This window comes from Cynoglossus semilaevis, chromosome 17 (assembly GCF_000523025.1).
Source record: "Cynoglossus semilaevis isolate Cse_v1.0 chromosome 17, Cse_v1.0, whole genome shotgun sequence".
NCBI lineage: Eukaryota > Metazoa > Chordata > Actinopteri > Pleuronectiformes > Cynoglossidae > Cynoglossus > Cynoglossus semilaevis.
The window spans coordinates 8,452,507-8,478,270 of NC_024323.1; the positions used below are offsets into that span (position 1 = coordinate 8,452,507).

At 41.5% G+C, this 25,764-nt stretch overlaps 2 long non-coding RNA genes across 2 annotated transcripts in view; both read left to right on the forward strand.

Moving 5' to 3' along the window:
- Positions 1-25,764, forward strand: part of LOC103393001 (uncharacterized) — a 210,601-nt gene that overhangs the window by 13,568 nt on the left and 171,269 nt on the right. The window contains exons 2-4 of the long non-coding RNA XR_522971.3: positions 13,491-13,610; positions 21,353-21,567; positions 21,995-22,106. This is a non-coding gene — a long non-coding RNA (uncharacterized LOC103393001). The remainder of the gene's footprint in view (positions 1-13,490; positions 13,611-21,352; positions 21,568-21,994; positions 22,107-25,764) is intronic.
- LOC103393000 (uncharacterized) overlaps positions 22,569-25,764 on the forward strand; it is a 49,976-nt gene continuing 46,780 nt past the window's right edge. Inside the window, exon 1 of the long non-coding RNA XR_522970.3 lies at positions 22,569-23,417. This is a non-coding gene — a long non-coding RNA (uncharacterized LOC103393000). The remainder of the gene's footprint in view (positions 23,418-25,764) is intronic.

Genomic DNA, 25,764 nt, shown 5'->3' on the forward strand with positions numbered 1-25,764 from the left:
AACACTCTGACAATGATTAAATGACAGGAGATGAATGATTATGACCCCAATTATGGGTCATTCCAGGGACACAGCACAGCTAACATGGAGGTCAAAGGTTGAACAGTGCACCAGTTGATCGTAGGGTTGTAGCACACGATCTTTAGATGAAGTACCTAATGTCTGACATGTATGTTTTGGTCTGTGGAAGAACAGGTGACAGAACACTGTGATCCTGTAGATCTTCTAAAAGAATCCTCTTCTCAGAATTTAACTTTTGGCTTTTGACTCCACCAAAAAGAAATTCATATTGTTTTCTTCATGGACAAACCTTTGGTGGAATATATATAAACGTAAGTCATGGCTGAACTCCTGCTGAGACCTGTGACTTTTCTGTTCTCCCTCTGTTTGTTTTGGCTGTGTGTTCTTTACTGTATGATTCATTCAGTCACCTTGCCCTGTCTTATTGCACCACGTCCACCAGTGTTACCCAGCTGCCCAAAAGGTGTGTGTATATATACAGTATATACACCCCACACACACCTTTATTCATTAGAAATAATGGATGAGAGAGGAAGCAGAACAAGAAGTGAATGAAATGTCAAATGGAACGACCAGCTGTGCAGGTTCTGGGATCTGGGAGTTAACAGAACTGTTCTTTATGTCCCAGTTCTGATGTCTTTACCAGAGAACAGGTGAGTGAAAACTGTTCTCACAGAGATGACAGCAGGGGTTCTCTCAGTTAAACTGAAAGAAGACGTCAGGAAACGTCTGTGACCCACAGCAGCAGTAGGATATTTCTTCTTAATTCCTTGTGCCAGTCAAAACACCAGGACACAGTCTGTACTACAACAAGAAATACATTGTGTCCTGCAGTGGAAATACTGTAGTACTGCTGAGTTTTCCTGACTCTACAGGTGCCTGGGTTACCGTTTTAAAACGCACCTGCTGGAAGTTTTCTGTAAAGAAGTCAGAGTTAGAGCTGAATCACATTTAACCGATAGTTAAAGGCCCGTTAGGCTGCTGTGACTATATTCAGATGGATGAAGGATGGAAGTCTCGGATCTAACCCTAAATCCAGCTTGGCGAGGCCCCGGCGCTCACCTCTTTCTCAACTCCTTAGCCGTGTGGAGAGCGAGGCTACAGCGTGAACTGACCCAAACTTCCCAGGATGAGAAAACTTTAAATCTAAATGTTATTCTTCTTGGTCCTCAAAGGATACATTGTGTGTGGATCCAGAAGGACATACCAGGCTGTGAAAGAGGCTCTTTCTTGTTTTCTGCCCGTTGGCCCCCTCCCAGTCTCTCCAAGGCGGCCTGTCTCTCACTGACAACAGCTGCTTGCTGCCTGTGGAGGCTGGGGGCAAGCGGCGCAGCTCCAGACATCTGTAGGCCCTGGGCCTGGGCTGCCTACTTCTCTCTCTCACTCTCACTCTCACTCTCTCTCACTCTCTCCCACTCTCACACACACGTACGTTGGAGCCCACAGTCTGCCCAATACAAAGGGCTACATTCATCCCCCTCATACAGTCCCTACTGGTGAAGAGGTCGTCTGAATCTCCCAAGCTCTCGCTCTTTTCTGCCTCCTCTCTCTTCCTCCACATCCACTGTCATTTTCTCAGATATTTCTTCCCTTCCTTAAGAATTGCTTCTTTTTTTTTCAACTGGAACAAATGCCTTATTTCCATTATTAACCCTGGGAATTCAAAACGTATGAGCTGTGGTTACCAGAATAACAGCTGAGGGATGCAGGTATCAATTAGTGGACGCTTTCATTTTTGGTGAAACACAGTGACCCTTGTGTAAAGTCTCCATCCGTGCCTCCGTAAAATATGTGGGAAAGTGTACGTGCACATCGATCCCACTGTGCGTATTTTACCTCCTAACCCCCAACAACAGGCATTCCAACGCTGAGGACTTGGCGAATAAGTTCACAAAGGGATACTGAGAGAGAGAGAGAGAGGCCAGAGCGAACAGTGATCCTTTGTACAAAATGAATGTAGCCATGAGAAGTTTGGGAACGACGGGTTTAAGAAACGTAAAAAAAGTTAGTTTAAAGGGTAGGAAACCATCTATTTTCAACCTAGGAGGTTGAGCTTGGCCATGTGTCCTCCGCTGAAAACCACAAACCTTGTGGGAACTTAAAAAATGCACACTGTACTACAAATACTACTAAAGTAGAGTCTGCTGTATTCAGGTATTCTGTCTCAGCTGCCCCCCTTCTCCTGCAGGTGCTGCAGAATGGTTTTTACAGCTCGGTTTAATAAACTGTGCTTGTACTGTTTTATTGTTTCCTTTATATCCACGTATGTTACTCAAATACTTGTACTTTAGCACAGCTACAGGTATTGCAATCTTAGGATGAACAGTCACAAACAGCTAACAGACAGTTTCAGTATCGATGTGACAATAAATTTAAATAATATAAACTACTTTAGATTATAATTTTTTTAAAATAGTTTTACTCCAAATCCCTGGGCATTATTATAATGTTTTTATTGGCAATGCAAAACATTTTTTCATTTATCAATTATTTATCGCCAAGAGTTGGATGCATGAGCAACTGACAATATCAGCAATATCTTTCTCAGTGTTTAGTTTCGGCCAATATTATGTGAAGCCCCGCCCACTCAGTGCTTCATCACCATGGAAATTGTCCGTCAAGTACAGGTCGTAGAGAATCCAGATGTGCTCAGTCCTTTCATATTTATTTTCATCCCAAAGCTTGTTGCCAACATTTCATTGACATCTCCTGAAGCCGGTTTGGCTGTTAGCATTATTAGTTAGACTTAGTTGATACTGAAGTTGTTCCTGGAGACTTATTGTCAAATGTGTTTATTTGCTCTGTCTTTTATCTCTGGCCCGTCTTCTTCTTTGGTGCTGGTTTGAGTTTGAACTGTTGTCTCCAGACTGGTTAAAGCAGTTGCTGTGGTGCCAGATCACCCCCTGTTCTATGGCTCAGTGAAACCCATGACAGTGTGGGTGTTGCAAATAATAGGGAATCAGTTTCACATGTGACACCAACCCTGTTATTGTACGCTGTTAACAGACCTGTAGGAGGATCTGCAGCAGAGCAGAGCTGGCCTCAGTACTTCATTACTCCATCCCAAATGTTTTGCGTTCTCATGCTCCAAGAAAAGAAAAAAAAGATGATCCTCTGGAACACTAGCAGTATTGTCAAATTAATATTATCTGCTGCACCAGTGGTTCCCAAACTTTTCCATGCCAAGACCCCCCAAACAGCATTAGCTTCTGGCCGGAGACCCCCCTTCACAAAACCAGAGACAATGTAACAAAATATGAAACATCAACTTTTGTATTTTCTTACTTTTTATTCACTATTCAATATTTAGTTTGTTTAAATACAGTGTTAACAAACATGCTCTAGCAGAGCAGCTTGATAACCAGCACAAACCAGAGTATGATGTCGTCAACGCTAAGAATCTGATGATTATGGGAACTTATGTGTTGTACAGTTCAGGACAAATGGTTATAAATTGTTTTTCCTCCAATTTTCTCACTGGCACTCTAGCGCTTCCTGGTGGCCCCCACAAACACTGTGCTATACTATATTAGTTAACACAACATTTGATTCTTGTTTTACACTGAATAGCATGTGGTTCCTCATCTGGCCTGTTGGTGGCAGATGACTTTTCCTTTTTGTCAGTCCTGCAGCTCCCTGGTGACTGTTTGTACTGGATGACACTGGAAACCGTCATTTCATGTTGACTTTTATTACGTGTTCATCTACAATTCAGTACGGTGCACACTTTTTATATACAAAGCGTTACAGCATTTATTCAGCTCTCTGTTTCCTTGTTTTTATAAGACAAATACAAAGGCATTGAGTTGTTTTTTTTCATGTGGTAAAATAATGCAGGACAGACTGAAATGTTTGTTTAACATCAGGCTGTTCTGATTTCTTCATAAACTGTGTTTTTAACCCCAGTCATGTTTCTAGCCCAGGAGTAAACCTCATCTGAGCTGGAGACACACACACACACATGCACTCACTTATGCATGCACACAATCAGCCTTCCACACAGTCAGTGCAAAACACAACTTGTCTGCTCATCTGCTTCTTATTAGTGACGACATGAACGATGCCAAATGGAAGATATGGATCTCATTCCTCTGCAGACAAAGCCTCATTCATTGGCAGATAACTCAGATGTGGAAGATGATTCCTGTGACTTGGACCTGAGCCGGTCCAGTCCTCGGTCTCATGTTGTCCTGTGAACAAGGGCTGAACCACAATGTCTGGGAGGATAGAAAACAGTGGACAGGCTCTACAGTACACTCCTCTCTGGGGAGACTTCACACTGGGGTTTCCTGGAATCCAAATTTCTTGAAAAGTTAAATCGATCACAAACAAAATTCCCCCAAAACCCAAATCTGGCGGACATGACCCGGGAAAAATTCTTTTTGGTGTTTTCAATGACAAATTTAATTCTATGGGTTAAACATCATATCCTTAACTGGTGGTAGTGGATTTCCTTGTACAGACAATGCTAGCTTGTAGCTAATTGCTCTGTCCTGGACTTCACGAGATAATTAACAATTAAAAACAGGTTTTTAACCTAATAGAGCAGAGTCTAGCCAAGTAGCTGTCGCTTGTGCAGTCATATGATTGCAGCTGTCAAATCAAGATGGGTCCACTCAGTCGTTAGTTTATTCATTTATTGTTTTAATTATTTATTAGACTTTTCAGGCAACATTTGAAATCAAGGCCCCACATGGGGTCGCGACCCCAAGATTGAAAAATACTGCACTACACCAAACATTTTAATAGTTGAAACATTAATTATCATGTATTTTCCCCAACATTTATAATATGAAAATCAAGGAAGAGGAGCTCAGACCTGGAGGTGATGTTGCCTGGCAGCACAGAGAGTAAACAGAGATTTAAGTTCATTATGAAATTGCGTCAGTTTCAGTGTTATTGCACTTTAAGGAAGTGCACCAACTCTGTTTGAAACTGACTTTCTGAATGGACCCTTACAATGAACAATACGCTGTGTGACACATTACAGACACTTATTAATGCCGCCGTTGTACAACCATGAGCGTTTTCCATTAGCATGTCAAACAGCGGTGTGTGTCTTGGATCACTTTCAGAGTAGCATAAAGCTGCTGATTCATCTTGTTGTTTGATATTGTTGTATTTGGCCCATCTCTGGGTACAATTAAGCCCGATCCCAGAAGTCAGTGGCCTGCAGACACATCTCTGAAATCTTCCAAAGTGAAGGCACTCCTTCAGAGCACAGATGACTCTGTGTGCATGACTCATTGTTAGAGAGAAAAAAAAACAGGTACCAGGTTTGGGTGAGTTCCATCCAAAAATGACTAGTAATCCAAACATTGAGGGAAGCAAAGCAAATAACTGCTCTGTGCAGGCACACGCACAATGGTTGTACAAGTGAACATTGTTGTCTCCTATATCTGAGACAAACAACTGTGCCATATCAATGCCTCGATCCAATAAAAGAGAGTGTGATAAAGGTGATATGGTGCAGTTTAAACCTTTGGAGAATAATGGCGGTAAAGCCACTGACGTCAGTGGTTCATGACGTCCTCTCCGAGTGTCACTGTTGGATGATTTGCTTCATAGTTCAAAGTTTTTGGAAGAAATTCAGCATACTTGTATTATTCCTTTGCTGTCTGTTTCATCCGTTCTGTTTCATTTTTTTTCGAGTGAGTTGCAACTGTTTGAGTTAGTAGTTACATACGCTGCCAATACACTCGTTACTGACCTGCAGATCAACTGCATGCTGGTGGAACACGTCATGGATAATGAAGGTTGTCTTTGTCTTGTGTTCTTCATGGGTGAGGGTATCATCAGTTATAATGCCACAACAACTATCTGCATCTGCTCATTGTTGTCTTCCCATGAACTGGAGGACAGTCCACTCAACAGCAGTCTGCAGAATAAATTTTCCTCAAATACATGTTTGTAAAGAAACTCTATCGTTGGCCGTTAAGATGATAAAGTCACTCCAAACCTAAGGCAGCAGTTATGAAAACATTGATATTTTTCATAAATATGTTACCATTTGGATGTTAAAAACATTAGCTATCTGGGCAGAAGCTTCATTAGGACCATTCTGGCAAATTAGCCCCACCTGCTGGTGAGTAATGTCTCAACAATTCCCAGGTACAGAGCGCACAGGCTGTGATTGGTTGACGTTCCTTGGCCAGTTGTTAGGGATGTCAATTACGTGAATCGTAGTATAAACCACAGGAGCTCCAGTAGTGTTAAGGTGACTCCCCTCAACCATGTCCAACTCCACTATCAACAATTTTAATAATAATTTAAAAACATTGTGTTCTCTCCTCCATACCCCTTCTCCCCCTGCCCTCTCCCCCTTTGCATGGCACTGAGCAGGGTTCATATGAAAGGCTGTGTTTGTGAAGGCTTTAGCGGTTAGTAAGTGCTTCCTTTGTTTGGTAGGAGCGTGGAGACGGGGGGTTAATATCTCCCAGGGAGTGCATACAAAGACGGCCTTCAGCTCCCCTGGCTGGACAGGGGCGGCTAGATGAATGAGGCCGGGCCCAGGGGCAAAGGTGCTGGCGAGGACACAGGAGGGTGGGGATGTGCAGGAGGCAGGACGCAGGGGAAAACCTTAAGGTCATGGGGGTATAGGGCAATAAAGCTACTCAAGGCCGCATGGAAGGAAAGACAAGAGAATGTAAGTTTTTGGTTGTAAATATAATTGGGAAGGTAAGGAGAGAGCGTGCATGTAGGCAAAACGAGGCATTCCATACCCAAGGTTTTTTTCATTAGTATTGACCTTGGTTGAGGACAACAGAGAATCGTTCGAAATCAATGTTGTAGTTCAGGATCGTTCGAAGTGTGGATGATATGATGTGTGTGTGTGTGTCATCAGACCAGGTAGCATCCCCATGTCCTTCCTCATCCAAACTTTCCCACAGGACTCCGGTTGGATTCCTGCCACGTCGTGGTTTATGTGTGTCCAGAACAAACCCTCTGTCTCCCATAGAGTGTCCTATCCGACCTCGGTGACCCAGAACCAAGTATCTTGTCTCATCCTTACAAAACAGGCAGAGTCGACATAATTGGCTGGGAGATCAGTTCAAACTGATCAGATCTGATCAAACCTCCCTATGAGTCATCGTCAGTGTCACTGTTTGTATGTGTCAGAGAAAACAGACACATTTGCCAACTTTTGAACCCATTAGCCTCTGTCCCTGTGAAGGATTGTTGGCCAGGGACACGCTCTGTGTTTTGTAACAGTATCATCAAAGATCCATTAGCAACGTGATGGTGATAATTCATGGAACATTAAAAAGTACGACGGCACATCTTGTTGGTTTGGCTCGCCTTTTTCATTATTATTGTTATGATCTAATTACATGATTATTTGCCCAGAGGTGTTACTGTTTTCATTGCTTTTCCTTCATCAGTCAGCGGTGTTATTCAAAAACTGCTGCATCAATTCCATCACCTTCTTGTGAAGTGAGTTTAAACAAGAAAAGACTTTATCTATAATTTGCTGATCCACTTGAACCTTTGTTAGTTCATTTATTTAAGGCAGTGTTTCCCTTTTTTTTTTCTAGGTCACAAACCTTCACAACCCAAGTCAATAGACATTATTCCTGCAAAGATGCAAAGTCATTCAAATATAGCAGCTAAATTCTAGAGACAACAAAAGAAATTAGATGAGAAATATTCTATAAAACCTTTAGACACTCTGTTGACAGACACTAAAGAATCCCATCCATTGTGCCTTTATTGAATCAATCATAACCAGACCAGTAGTGATTAGCGCACAACAGCTCTGAGCGCTATGATATTACATGCCAGGATATTTTTAACAACAATTATATTTTTCACTCCTTTGTTGATCATTTTGGCAGAATTACTGGTGGGTGTTCTGGTCCAATGAAGTAAAAATGATTGCTTCTCCTTTGACTTTTTGTTTTTAAAAAGAATTAAAAAAACCCATCTGCCTGCATTAGTGTCATACAACACTTTCCACTCATTGATTCGGAGCTACAGCTGTGGATAATATGTACGGGGTAGTCTGCCAGATAAAACTACGCTGAACCGTACTGCTGAGTGTAGCTGTTTTGGCTAGCACAAGTAATTTCCTCCAGGTGCAGAAATAAAAACATGGAAGAGATTCAGTGTCGAAAGTGTCATAAATGTCTCTCTACTTTGAAAATAATACTCTGCACTGAACCTACGTAGTGAGGGTGCTACGTGATTGGACAGTTACTTCTCAGATGTTGTGTCCTGGCCTCTGTAGTTTTTTAATGTAAAATATTTCCTTTCCTTCTGTCAAAACCAGACACAGTCACCGACTTAGTTAATGTAACACTGCAGCCGTGAGCCAGACAACAAAGAACTACTTAGTTTCAGCTTCAAAGACTTGTGCACAAGCGATGCCCGCTAAGCTAGCTATCAGGCATGCAACACGGCTACTGTTATTAACCTTTAACTCTTGGTAGGCCTTAGGTCTAGAACAGGCAGGTGATGGTGGTTAAATCAGTTCTTCTTCTCCTGTTCTAGAAGCAGTGACTGTTATGTAGCTCAAGACTATCACATGCTAAGTAGTTTACATATCGCAAACCCACCTGCAGTTGATTTTTAGATTGATGCTGCAGTCCTCTACCAAATGGTTTAAAAGGACAGGAAGAAGGAGAAAATACAATCATCACTGAACATCAGATTTTTATGAGCCAAATTGATTTTGCTATCTAATTCCATAATATCCAAATGCCTAAGGTAATGGCTTGACAAAGTCAGTGCTGCGGACATGATGGCTGTTTGGAATTTCTTTCTTTGTGTCTGTGTAACCACTGCAGAAAATCCACATTTTATGATGTTTATAATTTCTCAAAGAATAGGTAAGTAAGTAGTAAATAGAAGTAAAAGCTGAGTACTTTTGTAATCTGTCATACTCTTGTATTTATAGGGATGTCCTTTGGAAGAACATTGTTTTTAGGAATATTTTTTGCTCTTCATTCTTGTGGTCAGAATAGTTTGGCTTCATGAAATGGAGCATTATACCCAGCATTAGGATGGAGGAATCCAGTATGTCTCCAGAATGAATTAAACAGCTTGAAAAACAGACAGTGAATTAAACTAAGAGCTTGTCAGAAAAACAAGGTGACTGTGATCCGTGTGTGTGTGTGTGTGTGTGTGTGTGTGTGTGTGTGTGTACTGGACTCCAGGATGTTTAGTCTGAGTTTTATAAACAAGAAAATTCTGAGTTAAACAGAGTACATCCCAAAAAAGGCCATTGTGCAAGATGGAAATTTGATGTAATTCCTGTTGATATGTCATAATATGAGTGAAAAAGCAGTTAAAAGAGACGGAGGCTTGTTTTTGTTCATCCGGAACGGGTCTTTTTAAAGGAGCCTGTCTTGACATACAGGTGATCATACTGGATCAATGGTTGTTACAGTGTTGCGTTAACCTTTCTGAGTGTATGTAACACCTAAAACTCAAACTTTTGTAAAGTACTCACTATCTGCCATTCTTCCCTCAGCTTGGCACGGATGTTGGGTGCCTTTCCAAATTGAACTCACGCAGGTGCAGAAAAGGTTGTTTTTTTTTTTCCCTGTAAGATTAGTGGCTGTCAAATTTTCATATCTTGGTGTTGATACTGACTTGATGACTGCAGTCATTGTTTCCACTATGTTTTCTGTGTAATGATCTGTTTATAGAATTGCATTACATTAAAACTTTTTTTTTTCTGACAAAAAGCAGTGTTGCTCAAGATAAATACTGACTGTAGGAGAGAAAAATTCAAACCAGCATTTGGCCTAACAGCCCTGCAAAACTATCCAAGTATTTGTTTTATTTATTTAGATTTTTATTGTGATTAAAATGCCTTACAACTGTTATGGGTCGATACAGGGTTGATACAGGGTTAAACATTAGCAGTGGAGTGTCCTGTGGTCTGGTCAGCTCTAGAAAGACAGAGGTGATGAGATGCAGCAGGCAGTACGTTTGTGTAGCATTATGCAAACATTCTCTTGTAGCGCTGCGAGACATATCGTTAAAAAAATATTGTTAGCGTTTCTCCAAATTCACCCAGACATTTGCTTTAACAGCCTCAACTAGGGAAGTAAATTAGGGTCTTTCACATTGACTGAGTTGGTGGTCAATGCTAAAAACGTTAACTTTTAATCGTCCTCCACATCCATTATGTTTGTAAACTAGTTCTCCATTTTGAATATGACAGTATTTTCCTGACATTGAGTACCGCTGCTTTCATCAATCATAAAACAATGGATCATGTTGCACTACACTTGCAATAATATTTTTAGCATGTAAATATACTGAAAACAAGATCTGGTGCTCTGATCCCATAGCTTAGCTTAGCATAATTATAGGTGAGAGTGTTTCTTTTAGCACTGAAACAACAATAATATGTGTTTAAAAAAACATATACATTTATCTTGATACCTTTGACTGCGCTGCTGTTATGTGCTGTTTGGTTGACTTATAACCATCCATCGAACATTCATCAAATCACACATCCCTCAGTCATCGTGTTTCAATCAAAACAGCTGTTTCTCACCTCTTGTCCACCAACCCCATCCTTCCTCTCCCAATTTATTTCTTCCCTTTCCTCTCCGCTGCTGCTGCTGTAAAGCCTTTCCGTGACTAGCTGTCATTAATCTTCCCTCTCTAGGGGCAGGATCTTGACTGCATGCCAGCAAGTTCTCACACAAAGCCAAGACAGCTATCCAAAAACAGAGCCGCTTTTCTTGTTTCCAGAGCACAACGTAGCTCGCACTCATGCTGCTGCAGCCCGGAGGGCAGCACTGCTTTGCAGAACAAAGGAATAACATCAGTGACCCATATCACACCTAAGCAAATATCTATACGTACATATAAATGCAGGTACGCCAGCTATCAGCTCAAAACATCTGGCATTTAATTAATGCTGTTCTTCAGTGAACTCAGCCTCCTATTACAAGTGCAATGTTAGACATGCTGAATGAACGTCACAGAGTCTGGTGCTCTTATTCTTCTCATTCTTTTATCTTTTTTGTCTTATAATTTTATTGTTTTTAATTGTATTTTGTTCTTGTTATTTTTATCCTTATTTGTATTCATAAAATTACTCAAATTCTTATTATTTAATTTTCATTTTTATTTATAAGTCCTATTTATTGTCATTCCTTTAATACAACTACTGCAACTTTTAAAAAAACAAACAAAACATATTTCGGCTTTTAGATTTTCAAAAAGGGGCTCAGGGCCCCTGGAAGCAGCAGAGTAAAGGAATTTCAGGTTGTGAAGACTTTATTAGTTTGCCAATTTATTTTATTTGTTCAAAATGAATATCCATCTTATAAGAATTGCTGTACTTTAAAACATTTTGGGGATATTTGAAGTAAAGGCTGTAAAGGTGTCAACAATGTGGGCACATCAGAAAGGGTTTGGGAACCACTGTTTTAGCACCAAAATAATATAAATATTTTTGTCCAATCAAATATAATAACAGGACTAGGTTTATTTTTTGTTGTATACATTTTAATATGGATTAATTTAAGTGATGGTCAGTGTGTCATCTTGTTTGTCTGAGGTTCTGACCCTCAGAGGCCAGCGGTCAGCTGAGGGTCATTTTCCTCCAGTGACCTGCTGCTGACTGTTCACAGGTGAACTAGTTCCATACGCCTCATCCTCTGTGTGTTGGCAGCAGACTCTGGACTTTGTGACACAATCTCACATACAAACACACACACACACATACTGCAGGGAGAGTGGAGTGAATGGTAATTTAAACACATGCTGTAATAAAAAGGCAGGTTCTTTACAGTCATGAAAAACAGGTTAACAGTCCATCGTTGTTGCTGTAAATGTCATTCAACTGAAGATGAGAGGAGAGGAGCCGGAGAGTGGAATTCAGCAGTAACTCACACAGTGAGTGTGTTGTCATGTCATGAGTATCTCAGGGGTTTAGTATTTCTTATTATCTTATCAGGAAGTGTTTTTTAAGCACTGGGGAATATTTTTATTTATTTTTATATAGTTATTTTATATATATATATATATATATTTTTTTTTTTTTTTTTTTTTTTTAAGGAAGATCCATCACTATCAAAAATCCCGGGGACCACCATCTTCTTGTTACAACAAGTGGCCCATTCAGCCCCCATCAAACACTCACATACTTCACTCCTTCAGACTATATCTTCATACAGGTTTCCACCACAAAGTACTTCAGGTTCCCACTTCCTGTTATTCAACCAAAGCGGCCATACAGACTAAAGATGTACAGCTAAGCAAACAGAAATAAATATGAGGTGATTTTCTTTCTTTTTTTTCTTCTTTTCTTATTCGTTGTCCGATTTCTGTAGCTGAAACTGACATTATGTCAGTGTAGAGGGGCAGGATAAACATGCTGTGAGTGCTGTACACCACTGTTTTTGTGCACATGCATTTTAAATGGGACGTTATATACAACATTGACTCTGTCCAGGTTTTGTTATCAATGGTTTTGTCTCTGGATTGTCTGCCTTCTCCTGAATAAGTCAATGTTTTGTGATGTGAAAAAATCTTGAAAATGACTCTCAAAACATGTTGTTCCCATTCTGCCAGTTTGTAATATTACCAGTCTACTACCTGTGTGAGGATTCAGCAGTTAACCTACTGATAGAGTTCTACACAGCTGTCCTCTGCATATAACAATATCTGAGCCGGTGCATTTTGATTGACGGCAGCGATCACGTGACAGCTTCTAAAATGTCCCTGTCACCAGAAATGTGTGATGTCAAAATGGGGTCAAAGCCATAAAAGGTTGGGAAACACTTCACTACACATAAGCAGTCTTTCTGACCTGGCCTGCTGCCTCACGTTGAATAAAAGTTCAGGAATCTCTGTGTGTAATCTAAAACGTATAAACTCTTAACAAAACACAACACAGAGTGTCCCTGGTGTGACTTTTAGAAAAAAACATCTCACATGGTCTGACCAGTTGTTTTTCTTTTAATTAAATGTATTCTTGTATTACCACCTGTAATGTTGTAACTTAAATACAATACAATATGTTACACAGGTGCCTTTGTAGAACGATAATATTACAGAAACCTATTATTTAGCAGTGCTGTAGAGTTGATCCTGTTCTTGGCAAGTGTTCTCAGACCTAATTCACAGACTATGCCAACAAAGTTATTTAAAAAGAAGATGTTAACAGACTTGTTGTCTCCCTGGGCCATACGCCCATACGGGTTTTCAAACACAACCCGGTTTTTAAAACTCACATGTATGACGGGTTTCCCTAAGACAATTTACATTTACTTTGAACCAAACTGCAATGATCCTGTGTGTGTGTGTGCGCTGTGTTGTGCACAATGTGTGCCGTTTCACTCAAATTGCAGCAACCTCTTAAATACAAAGCAGAGTAAAGTTCCCTGACAGAAACGACTGGCAGCTTTCAAACACTTTTATGTCATTAGCCTCAAAGCCAGAGTCTGTCACTCATATTTCACCCTGTGTGTGTGTGTGTGTGTGTGCGTGTGTGTCTGCAGGGGGAACACATTAACCTGCCTCGGCTGTCACGCTAGCGTACAATGAGTCAGCGTCAGCAGAGGAGGACCTGAGCATACCATTCTCACACATCAAAGGGCGGTTTCAAGTGACTCCATATGGTGAGCCTCATTGGAACGGTAATTCACTCGTGCCCTCGTCCCACGTTATGATAGGGTGACCTTACCAAGATACACCGTGATCGAAATAATCCCCCGAAATATGACATACTACTAATCATACTGGATCTACCAGTCGGAAAACATGATTGTCCCGCGGATGATTGTTGGTTGTGTTACACAGGAGAGTTTCTTCATTACGAAACATAGTTCTTTGCTCGAGTTCTATGCATGCAGTAGAACTGCGAAGGAAAAGTTTGTTGTGTCTGGGTTTTTTTATAACGCATATTTGCTTTGTATCAATTGCTAATTTTCAGATGTTCTATATAAATATAATCTGGAGCCATGGATAAAGAAATTGTTTGTTTACAAAAATTGGAGTGAAATACTGCGTTGATATGAAGTGCTAATACTGTACATTGATCCAGAAAACCTGGGCGGTTATGTAACGGTCCAACACAGTCCAAGACACCAGACCACAAATCCATCACTCACATCAGCACAAACACCAAACTAAAGTCTATTTTTTTACTGTTTTTTTTTTCTGTCTTTTCTTATTATTTAAGCCTCTTCAACCAGTCGTATTCATTTCAAATCAGCGTTCCCAGGGCTGCTCTTTTCTCTGCTAGAGTGTGCCAGAATGCTTTTGTGTCATCGCTCAACCCTGTCATTAGCTGGCTGGGGTGTGGGGAGCACTGTTTACAAACAGCTGCCTGACATGAGCAGAGAGAAAGTGACGCACGCTATGTGCTGCATCAGAGATCACACCTTGAACGTATCTGTCAATGCCTGCGTCACTGCATTGTTATTTTATTTAAATTGACAAAACAATATGGCTAAAGCGTCAAAGCTAACGTGTAAAGAAGAGACGTCAAACTCAATCACTCAAGGGGCAGAAATTTAAAACCTAGTCTAAGTTATGGGCCAACAGGATTAACATTAGTTTAGTCTAAAACACATGGATATTTAACGAGAAATGAAAAATATGAACGGACGGTAACAGACGTTTTCCTCATTAAAATAATGTAAAAATGACATTGAAAATATTAACATCAAGTAAAAAAAAAGAATATTTTTACACAACAAATATGGCATATGTCTCAAAATACAAATGCAGTTTATGCAAAGTGTACACTCAGATAGTACTTTTTTTTAGATATTTTGTAAAATTGTAAGTAACCCAATGTGCAATTGTCGCACACACAGTATTTGGCCATTCATAACTATATACATGTAAAGCTCCGGTGGGCCGCATAATATGGCGAGATGGGCTGGATTCGGCCCGCAGACCTTGAGTTTGACAAATAGTGTAGAGGAAAAATGGCAAATATTTATTGTAAACATTATTATGTAGGGTTTTTTTGTTTTTATACAGAAGGCGGTGTGTGCTGACTCTATCAGTCATGTGGTGCAAGGTTTTGAGAAAACTGTTATTATCTGATCTTTCCACTGCTCTGACCTGGCTGCCACACCTTATATATCCAGGACATCCACAGCCTCCGTGGACAATGGCCATTGTTCTGAATGAGTGCTGTGAGTGGCAGATATGATCTTTAGAGAATGCATATGAAGAACCGATACGGAACCGATATCAGGTGACAATGACAGCTGCTGAGAATTTGAGAATTTCTTTGTCTTGGAACTCGGGCACCAACCGCAGGGACTGTGAAAAGTCTCTCTTTATTCTTTCACACCGACTGCTTCATATTTCTGTCAAATGGCCCCTTTGTGTGTGTGTGTGTGTGTGTGTGTGTGTGTGTGTTGTCCGAGCGCAGGGAAACACTGAGCTGCATTGAGGAGACACAGACAGATTATCTGGTTTGAATGGCTTTGCCAGTGCAACAGTAAGGCCGACATAACAATAGGTAACTTGTTGTGGGCACAACAAACCTAATATTAATTTAACACAGTCTGGTAACAGGGGGCTGCTCATGGGGGCTGCTCATGGGGGCTGCTCATGGGGGCTGCTCATGGGGGCTGCTCATGGGGGCTGCTCATGCCGCTGCAGTGACTGTTTGTATTTGCATATTCTACTGCTATTCACCACAGATACTAATTGGGCAGGATGTATGGAGCCAAAAGAGCCTGGTGACATAAAGCAGCTGCTGCTGTGACAGACGACACAACAATGAAGGGATTGAATTAATGCCATTCTCTCTCCTCTCCTCTTCTTTCCTCTCCTCTCCTCTTCTCCCCACCCTCCTCTATTCTCTTCTAAACTACAAAATTACCAGATTCTTTACCTTGTTCATCAAGACGGACAGAAGTCATGTTTTCTGCTGCTAACTGAAAGGCTGTCATCCTTGTCCCGACCTGACAGTGTCCAGTGATAGATCAGAGCCAGTTCCACTCAGTTCTTGTGGACTTTGTTGTGGGGTGCAGTTCCTGATGTGCGTGACTGAGATTGGCATTTGCAGCAGAGCAGCTCAGAGTCCACGGACCATATTTGGACTTGTTTTATTACTTTCCCTCAGTGTTTAACATCTGGTAGATCACAATCATTCACAGGCACCAGTAAATATTTTGGACATTATTCACACATATTCCCATTGCTGAAAGGCCCTGTGGCAACAACAAGAACGTTTTAAAGCTTCAGAGTATCATTTTTACTGCTTTGGAAAATAAACGGGAAGCTAAATGGAGGCAGAAACCTTTTGACTAAGTTCAGTAGTGGAGTATTGTCTGCACAGTTATGTTCTTCTCCAGATTTCAGTAGTTAGCTACAACAAAAATAGTGACACATCCTGTGATAATGTGGCAACTGCAAATATCTATTCTTTTGTTTGTTTGTTTAAATGAAAGAAAATCTTACTCTCCACCAGATCCAGACTCAATGTTCAGCCATCTGCCTTTGCGAAAAGGGTAAGGGAAAAATGGGGGAGAAAAAAGAGAGCAGGAGCAGGAGACATACAACCTATATCATACAGAGTCTAACAAAGTATTTTTATTTGTGTATTCACAGATACTGAGTCAGTCTTACACTGCATAGGTGGCGCTGTTCTGTGGGTGATAGTGTCATGTGCAGCATATTTGAGCTACCTCCCAGCTGCTGCCATCACAGATCTCCTAAATAAACTACCATAAGGCCCACGAGACGAAGAACTGTAGAACTGGCTTTCTTTCTAGTACTCAGTTGGTTGTAGTCGTTGTTGTCGTTGTTGCTGCTGTTATGGAGCGTCTGATTGCTGGATCAGCAGGATTTTGAGTTGGAGTACAATAATTTGAATGAAGTACCAGGTCAAATACGGAGAATAGTACTGGTATTGGTGCATCACTAGCACGGACAATTTCATTTTTTGCATTTTCAACAATTAATCCAACATTGTAATTGCCGTAGTACTATAAATATCAGTACTATATTCAGGATGCAGATAAAGTTGATGTAGTCAAACAGTGACAAGTGTTTGAAAGTTTGAGCTGTTTCAGAAGCAGAACCTTCACAGGAAGCAGGTGCTGAGTCAGTGAGGAGAGGAATGTCAGAAGAATGGGGAGGGAGGGATAGTGTGTCTGTGAGTGTGAGTGTGTGTGTGTGTGTGTATATGTGTGAGAGAGGGTGTTGAGTGTGTGACAGGGAGGGTGTGAGTAACACCGTGTGGAAACCGAGGGAGCCGAGAAGAGAACAAGGGGAGGAGACTCTCTGGGGATTGCGTGCGGACATCAAATGTTTACCTGTAACAAAAAGAAAGGGGAAGGTGTAGTAGGAAAAAAAGGAGAGGAAAAAAAGGCCGTGGTTTACAGGAGAGGGCGGGGACGCAAAGCCTAAAGCATGAGCTTCGCACGCAACTTAACAATACTACCTTTATGAAGACTGTATTGCGTTAGTCAGTGAGCACACACACTCATGCTCATGTAAGATACCGATGGTGTTTCACACACGCACACACACAGGCACGCATGCACACCAGGGAATTTAACAGATAACTAAGTGATGATACTTACACTGCACAAAAAGAACATTCAAGAAGAGAAGAAAGTGTGAGAGTGCCCCAAAAAATTCATCAAAGCGGCTGAGGAGGGAACAACCAGCCCCATCTGGGCAACAGCTGGAGTTCCTGTTTGACATAAGGGGAACTTGTGTTCACCGAAATCAACCCAGAACCAAAACTTCTGAACCCAGATGTTCAGCATTCCCTCCCGTCTCCAACCTTCTCTGTGTGTTTGCTCCGTTCATTTTTCATTATAATTGGCCAACAAATCAAGGCAAAATGAAAGTCAGCCTTTGTTATAGAAACCACAGAGAGCCCCGGTGATTTACTGACAGGCCGCCCCTCCTCTCAGGCTTTCGCTGTAGGTCTCTGTCTGTCTGTCGGTCTGTCTGTCCCTCTGTCTGTCTGTCTGTCTGTCTGTCCGTCTGTCCGTCTGTCTGTATCTACAGTACCTTTGCCTTATCTGTACTAAGAACAAAACGCTCTGAAAAGGCTGTGCTGGTAGGACTGATAAGAAAGTGTCTGGTACTCGTTAGAACTGTTGTTATTAAGAGTTCCTCTCTTACAAAAATGTTACTGTAAAAAATCCAAGTCATCTGTACTTAGCCTTATAAATATTTGAGCAACTTTTAAAATGCTAATCCAGTGCAGATGCAGATGACATGCATACCAAAGGTCGACACAGAACCACGCACAACATTTTCTCAATTTGCGTGATTTGTTTTTTTTTTGTTACCAAACTGAAATCAAATCTGTCCATCACGGCTCTGGTTGGCAGGTTGCGTGTTAAAGACTGACTTATTGGGATTTAGCCTGAGGCGCCTGCGGTCAGCACGATATGTGTACTATAAATAATTTCACTGTGTATGTCATGTGATTGTGAGAACAAGGAGCAAAAGAGAGAGAGAGACGGGGAGGAAAAAGAGAAGCGAGTTCTACACACACACACGCACACACACACTCACACACACACTCGGTTCAGGGTTTCCTCTCCTGTGAGCGTCTGCAGTCAGAGTGCAGGTACAATGGAGAGCATTGTTCAGCTGGCAGGCCCCTGCGTGCCGGCTCCCCCTCTGTACCTGAGCACAGAGACAGGTGTATTTCTCCTAGTCACGCATAGCCCTGCCACACTCCCAGCTGCCTACACACTGCCTGCCACTGAGATCACACACGTACTCACACACACACTTAGCACATCTTTGGTGGTTGTATTCCTGATTATAGAAACTGTTTACGTCGTCACTGTAGGTCCCTAATTTAAACTCCTTAATTTCCCTGATAAAAACCTTAACCTTGAACCAACCCTGAAGTGGAATTCCAGTTTATATTAATAAATACCTGTGTTGTTAAATGTCTGCAGTTGTTGGCATTGGGAATCAGTGAGAGAAAACATCTGACTTCTAAACTGAAACCAAAACCTCTGTAACAGTCTGAGCTTTTCTTCTTTAAATATAACTAAGATATAAAAGCAAGTGCAATGAAACATGATCCGCCTCCTAACAAGACATTTCTATGATGCGATCAAAACAGTATAAAGTGATTTCCTACTGCAGTTCACTGTCACATTCTCCTCATGCTTAGTTTATCAAAGAATCTCAACAATGTGGTTTGTCGTAGTTCGGGGGTATTCTAAAAGGAGCAAGACTATATTTTTCTATTTTCATCCATTATATACTTAGCTTTATTGATATATGTGTTGACAATGTCAGTTTGGCAACTTTTTTTTACACACACAGTCATTCACGTCAGTTATACTGTATACTGTGAGTATTCTGGGCCAAGAGTTCAGTTCCTTTCTTCTCAAGTGGAGAAACATGTTGAAGTAAATGCCAGAAGCCCTTGTTATGGGCTGACATGTTAATAGGCGACGGGTTAAATGCCTGAGGGCGGGTGGGGGGGGTCGGGGGTGTATGTATGGGTGTTAGCGAGAAGCTGAAAATAAAGGAAAAGATTTTGCTAAGAAAACAGTTACCATAAAATGGAATGTGAGAAATCACACGGCTCTTGGCATGACGGCGGTGTTGACGGTCATTGATTACATGGTCTTTCTCCACAGGAGCCTCCTTTTCACAGAAATGACTCCCTGAGGTGTGGAGTCGGTATTATCAGTGTCATAGCAAAGAGGATTAGCTCTTTATCCTCCCTGATTCTGAAGAAAAGAGCTACACGCCACATTATGTCTCATTATGTGAAGCGAAAACAAACCATTTTTTTCACCAGAATATTCTAGAACCTTGTCACATTGAAACCTTCCTGTGACCCAGGTCGGCTGTATTTCCTCTGTTCCCACGTTACAGACATAAAAAAGTTCCTGTTTAACGTGTGTGTTGGGTCATATATAAAGTTTACATCATGTTTCCAGACTGATATTTTACACATCAATTCAGGATGCAGAGCAGAGTTCGCCAACTATATTTGTCAGAGGGCCAGAATTGTGCTGGACACACACCTTGGGATGATGGACAGAAAACCCAAACAAACAAACAAGCAAAAAAAAGGCAATAAAACCCACTTTATTAGTTGATGTTTATTTTTAAAATCCAGAGGCCGGCCACATCAGACAGTGGGCCAGTTTTCAGCCTGTGGGCCACCAGTTGATAATCACTGATGTAGAGGAAATAGCACAGATGGAAATTAAAAGAGATGAAACTAAGTGTGGCAGGTCGGTGAAACGTTTGTTGTTGTTAGGAAACACATTTTCCATTTAACCACTCACCTCTTTGTCATTCTACCCAGTATTCTACTGTATGTTTCTGCTCACATCACGGTAGAAATCAACATTATTGTAACCTTCCCCGTCTTCTGGCCTCTGGCGTTTATCCTGACCTGTGAGTCAGTAAAGCCACATAAGGAAATCAAATTTTAGCCTTTTTTTGTTGTTGAATAGGGCTTTTGTTGGTCAAAGAGATACAAGGAAAGGACACCAGAACAGTCCAGCACAAGAGCCCTGCTCTGAAGCCCCTCTGTGTCTCAGTCCAGTCAGTAATGAATGTCCTCCAGTCTTACTCAGTCTCAGGGCTCACCACAGATATGACTAACTCCATTGTCCTCCGCCCTGCTTTGTATTTTGAAAGCAGAAGTCATGCAGGTCAGGGCTTCCAGTAAATATTAGATTCGTTTTACCGCTGCCAGGTGAACACTGCACTGTGTACAGTGTTTGGGCTCTTTGTGCAGAGTCGACTTTTGAGTCATCACATTTTTTTGTACGTCACTGCGGCTGAGTTTACCAACACTAAACAGATTGATCTCAATTATTCACGATTAATTGATCCAGAGCTAAAATCATTAATCAAATTTAAATCTGATTAATCGCAAATAATTGATCATTGTTTTAATATACTGCCAACAGTATCTTTTGTTTTAGCAGGCTACATGCTGGCCTCATACAAACTGACCATAGTCGCAAGTGGCCCCGGAGCCACAGGTTGCACACACCAGAAGTAGGCACTTTATCTAAGCATATAGATCACATTTATTTGAACAGATACATACTGAACATCATAATGCATACAATACAATTCTGGCTGTATTGTTACATCAGATACCAAATAATATCTTAACAACCTCTATAAGATTTTATAATTATGTCCCATTGCACCATTTCTTAACCTACTGTAGAGTTAATGTGCAAGGAAAGTTCATCACTTTAGGTAAAAAAAAAAAAATGGAACCCTCCTTTTCTTGAAGCCTTTTTCCTTAAAAAGAAAAAAAACCCTAGCACAACAGCAGTGGCTTAGGAATGTGAGACAGGAATGCTGTTCAGTTACTATAAAGGGGGTTTGATCACTGAAAACAATGTCTTTGTGTTTTCATCCTCAGCTCTAGTCACGCAATGCTGTGTGTGTGCAAACCTCCAGCAACTGTTCAAGCCCAGCACAGAAGAAAGCCATCAAGTACCTGCAATTGACAGAATCGCGTGCAATTCAGGTACTCCTGGATTGTACTGGAGCACGGCCAAAGGTGGAGTGAAGGAAAAAGTGGAGTGGAGCTTCAAGCAATCTCCGTCTCACCTGCACAGTGCAGCGTCAGCCCAGGTGTGTCTGCGACTGAGGTTTTGAAACCTTTTAATTAATGAGATTCTTATCGTCTTAGTCGCTGCGTGAATTTAAACCAAAATGAATGCTAATAAACATCATATACATGTTTATGTTGTAAAAAAAAAAATCTGGTTATGTATTATTTATTTAAATATTTAGGGTAATATTATGATCCACATATTATTATAGTGTAGTATCTGTAGGTTTTTAAGTATTAAAATATTTCTTTTAGTCTAGTAAAATGTTCTAATGTAGAAATTATAACATATTTATTATTATAATAGTATATTTTTAGTATAAGGTAAATAATTGTAATAATAATAATAATAATAAAGTTATTATTATTGTTATTATTATTATTATTTAAACTTTATTTACAGGGTCATTTTCATGGTACCTATGTTCAACTGTGCTTCTGTTCCAGGCTTGGATTTGAGCTCCAGTCCTTGGAATCCAGCCCTGGTTTTGAGGTTTTGGAAAAGCTGTGATCCCAGAAACACAAGCAAGCCTGGAGGTGGTTAGGACATGAAAGTGAGGTAAGGAAGACAAGAGATTCATTCATGGGAAGGTGATTCAAGGCACCGCCATCCGTGTATCTATGCACAGCGACAGATGATCATTATTACTCACGCTGCTCACACAGGCCTCACACGCAAACCTGAGACCAAACTGACAGGTGATAAGTGAACAAAGCCAGGTTGCAACACTTGGCTGTTCATAGTAACTACACTTCTCCATTTACAAAATATCTACCAGCATAAATATAAAAAAAGGAATGTATTTTAATGCATTACAACAACTGAAGTAATAATAATAATTATTATTATTATTATCTATTATAATTATACAAATCAAAAATTGATACACAAGTAATATTCAATACAAAATTAAATCATATGATTTGTTTATTTACTTAGAAAATTGTCTGGTTTGTGCATCATTGCACAAACAAGACAATTTTACAAAATTAAACATTTTTAATTTTAATTTTCTCAATTTAACAAAATTATTTCAAGTCAGTAAAAATACACAAAAACGGGTTTATGTCAAATAAAAAAAGTTGAATTGATCAAGCAGATTTTAAGCAGTGTACCAGCTTTTGTGGAAATAGATTTGTGCTTGGCATCAATAATAAACTACCGCTACCACAATGCTTTGCGCGTTGACGTTGCCAGAGCGCAGCATGTGCTCCTGTGCTTTACTCCAACTATGGCTCAGTGCTGCTCAGGCTCTTCACGGGAGCGCATCGTATTTCACACTGAGACGGTTTACGGTTGGAGCCGATACGACACCGTCACCATCACTGCACTGGACCATCAACTCCGAGATTATTCCTGGTCAGAAATAACCGCCGATCTAAGCGATTTACTGGAGCAGACGAAATTTACGCATGGATTTCTTTTACGCATGAGGATCAACTGCTGGCATTTCACCACTGCCCCGCGTGGAGTTATTGTTATTATTGATATTATTGATACATTCGATACAGTCTGGACCTAATGGCAGCCACTGCAGGAATTATCAGCCCGGCCGTGGATCTTCATCCTGGATGTAAGGAAATACTGTCTGACGCTGGAGGAGCGATGTCTCCAGTCCTACTTCCCTGTCTCGCTGCTGGACACGCAGCAGGGACTGCGAAAAGTTTGTCGGACAGACGAGCCTCCTGGGGATAGTTCACGCGTGGTCCATTGAATTCCAGCGTTACAGGAGCGCCACAGTCTCGGAGACGAGATGGAGAGGTTGTTTATTTTGACGCACGGAATATCCTGGATTATATTTTAGAGGAGATGCTCAGAAGATGATCAGCGCTTCGGATGATACTGGGACGCAACATCTCTGTGCAGCAGGTATGTTGGACATTCACACAGATTTAACCTTGTTTTGTTGAAGAATCGGAACAGTTTAGTTAATTTTTTTTTAGTCAAATGTGTTATTTGTACTTTATATGCTTCAGCAGTTTTAGTTATATTTCCACGATGGGTGCACATTATCTTTAACTAATATACGAAAAAAAAAGTCGAATACACTTCAGGTTCGTATTTATCCGTAACTGTGAAGAGGAGCGGTCCAGAACTGTTCCCTGCTTTTTTCCTGGTTCACCTGTTCACTGGTCCGTTACTCTCTGTGCTCTGAGCTGCAGTTAACACTGACTCAGTCTGTGCGATGTTCAGGTCACATGGTTAAAAAAAAGAAGAAATGTCATTAACTTTACATGCAGGACACGAACCTGCAACCACAGAACCATGATCTGCAAAACGTGACCCCCCCCCCCCCCCCCCCCACAACAACAACAACAGTGTGTTTGTTTGTCAACCAGTCCTACTGCTGTCACTGCAGCAGTCCAGAGTGTGTGTTGTGCTCCATTGCTTTGGTCACACTGACACCTGTTTTCAGTGATGATACCAGACAATAGTCAGAGTCAGAGATTGTATCTACTGCTCCAATTATATCAACTGCATTTTTGTACCTGTTGTGCAGCGTGAAGTGTCGATCTCATTAAATACAGCGTGTTAGTGACAGTGGATGTTCGTGTATGGAGGAATAAGTTTCCTCTTCGGCAGGACACCTTCCTCTTCTTCCACTCTAACCCATCCACTTCCTCAGCTAAAATAATCCCCTGTGTTGTTGGGCTGGAGGATAGAGCCCCACTATATGTCTGTGTACGCTGCAGAGCGCGGAGCGGACACCCCCTCCATTAAATATCTTCTCCAAACAAGACCCCCTTTCTGCAGTGAAGAGGGACCCTCTGTCTAATGCCAAGTGACTCTCATGGCCAGCATTGACGGTGGGACACTTGCTCCACAAAAGGGGCTGAAGTGTCAAATAAACTCGGTCAGAGCCCCCGACACACAAGAATTCCTTTATCTGGCACCCTGGGAGGCAGACAAAGACAGACTTTGTGTCAGTGAGCAGGCCTGGACTAAAGACTGGGGCTTTTTTTTACTCCTCACAACTTCTGCCTCTTCTTCCTCCTCCTTCTCCTCCCTTTGTCATTTGAACGGCCGAGCAGGGGTATGTCTACTGACGTGACCCCGCTCGCCCAGCATCTGTCCTGCACATGGCCGATGTTACCCCAGTGCTCTATGCAAATACAGATGCGCCCACTAGCATCCACCCGTTATCGTCTGTTAGACATCAAAGCACCTAGAACATTTCTACTGGATACCTTTGTTTATGCGTCGGTGCCCAGCTGAGTGGAGTACAACAGGAATTTGTGTTCTCATGCGGCCGTGTGTTTTGAGTGTGCTGTCATGAAATACGCCTGTGGTGAACCACAGAAGAGAGCCGCGTACGCCGCGGGGGTCAAACCCACTTTAACACCTCGTGTTGACTCCTCTTAACAACTTTGCGTTTTCCTTCACATTAGCATCCTTTGGGTTGTCACACGAACACAGCATCAGACAGCACTCTCTGCAGAGAGAGGCCGTGTGAGAGTGTCTCCAAAGTGCTGGAAACATGACCTCATACAGTGTGGAGGGCAGCGGCGAGACCATTCTGTGGTCCGCAGCTGCAGTCGGTCGGCCTCAGTGATGGACGTGCACATCAGGGCCTCAGGTATGCTAACACATGCCTGCCCGGGGAGAGCAATGGTCCCCAGCACGGTGGTAAAGGTAAACAGATCAGGTTGCTGTGGTGGAGTGTGTTAATGGTGTGTTTATGAGCTTAAGTTGAGTGGTGATTTATCAAGTCTAAACTCACAGCTCACCTCAGCCGCTCCGTCCAGATCCAGCTCAGACCCGATCATGTGTGTGTGTGTGTGTACGCACGTTTGTAAGTGACATTACCCACAGGTGACAACACAGACTTAGCAACCGAGCCGTATGAACTCTGGTTGAACTGTGTCTCCATGTCAGGAGCGTTTCCGACCACCGACAGGAAATGGAAAGCAAGAGGAACATTTATTAGGCATTACTTAGACCTGCACTTGTTTTTGTAGCAAATATGCCCTGAGCATTACCTCAGCAGGTCTGCAGGGCATACAGCTCACAGGATAATATTCCTCTGGCCTTTAGTGTCAGATCACCCTCTAATGAGATCCATGAGAATCATCAGGCTGCTCGTGTAGGCTTTCTGAGAAAAAAAAAAAAAAGGCACACAATTTACACCCTGGTTTGTGTGAGTGTGTGTTTAGAGTAGACTCTAAAGTTTGTCTGAACAGGAGAACTGTCATTTATTAGTAGTGCAGGAACAATG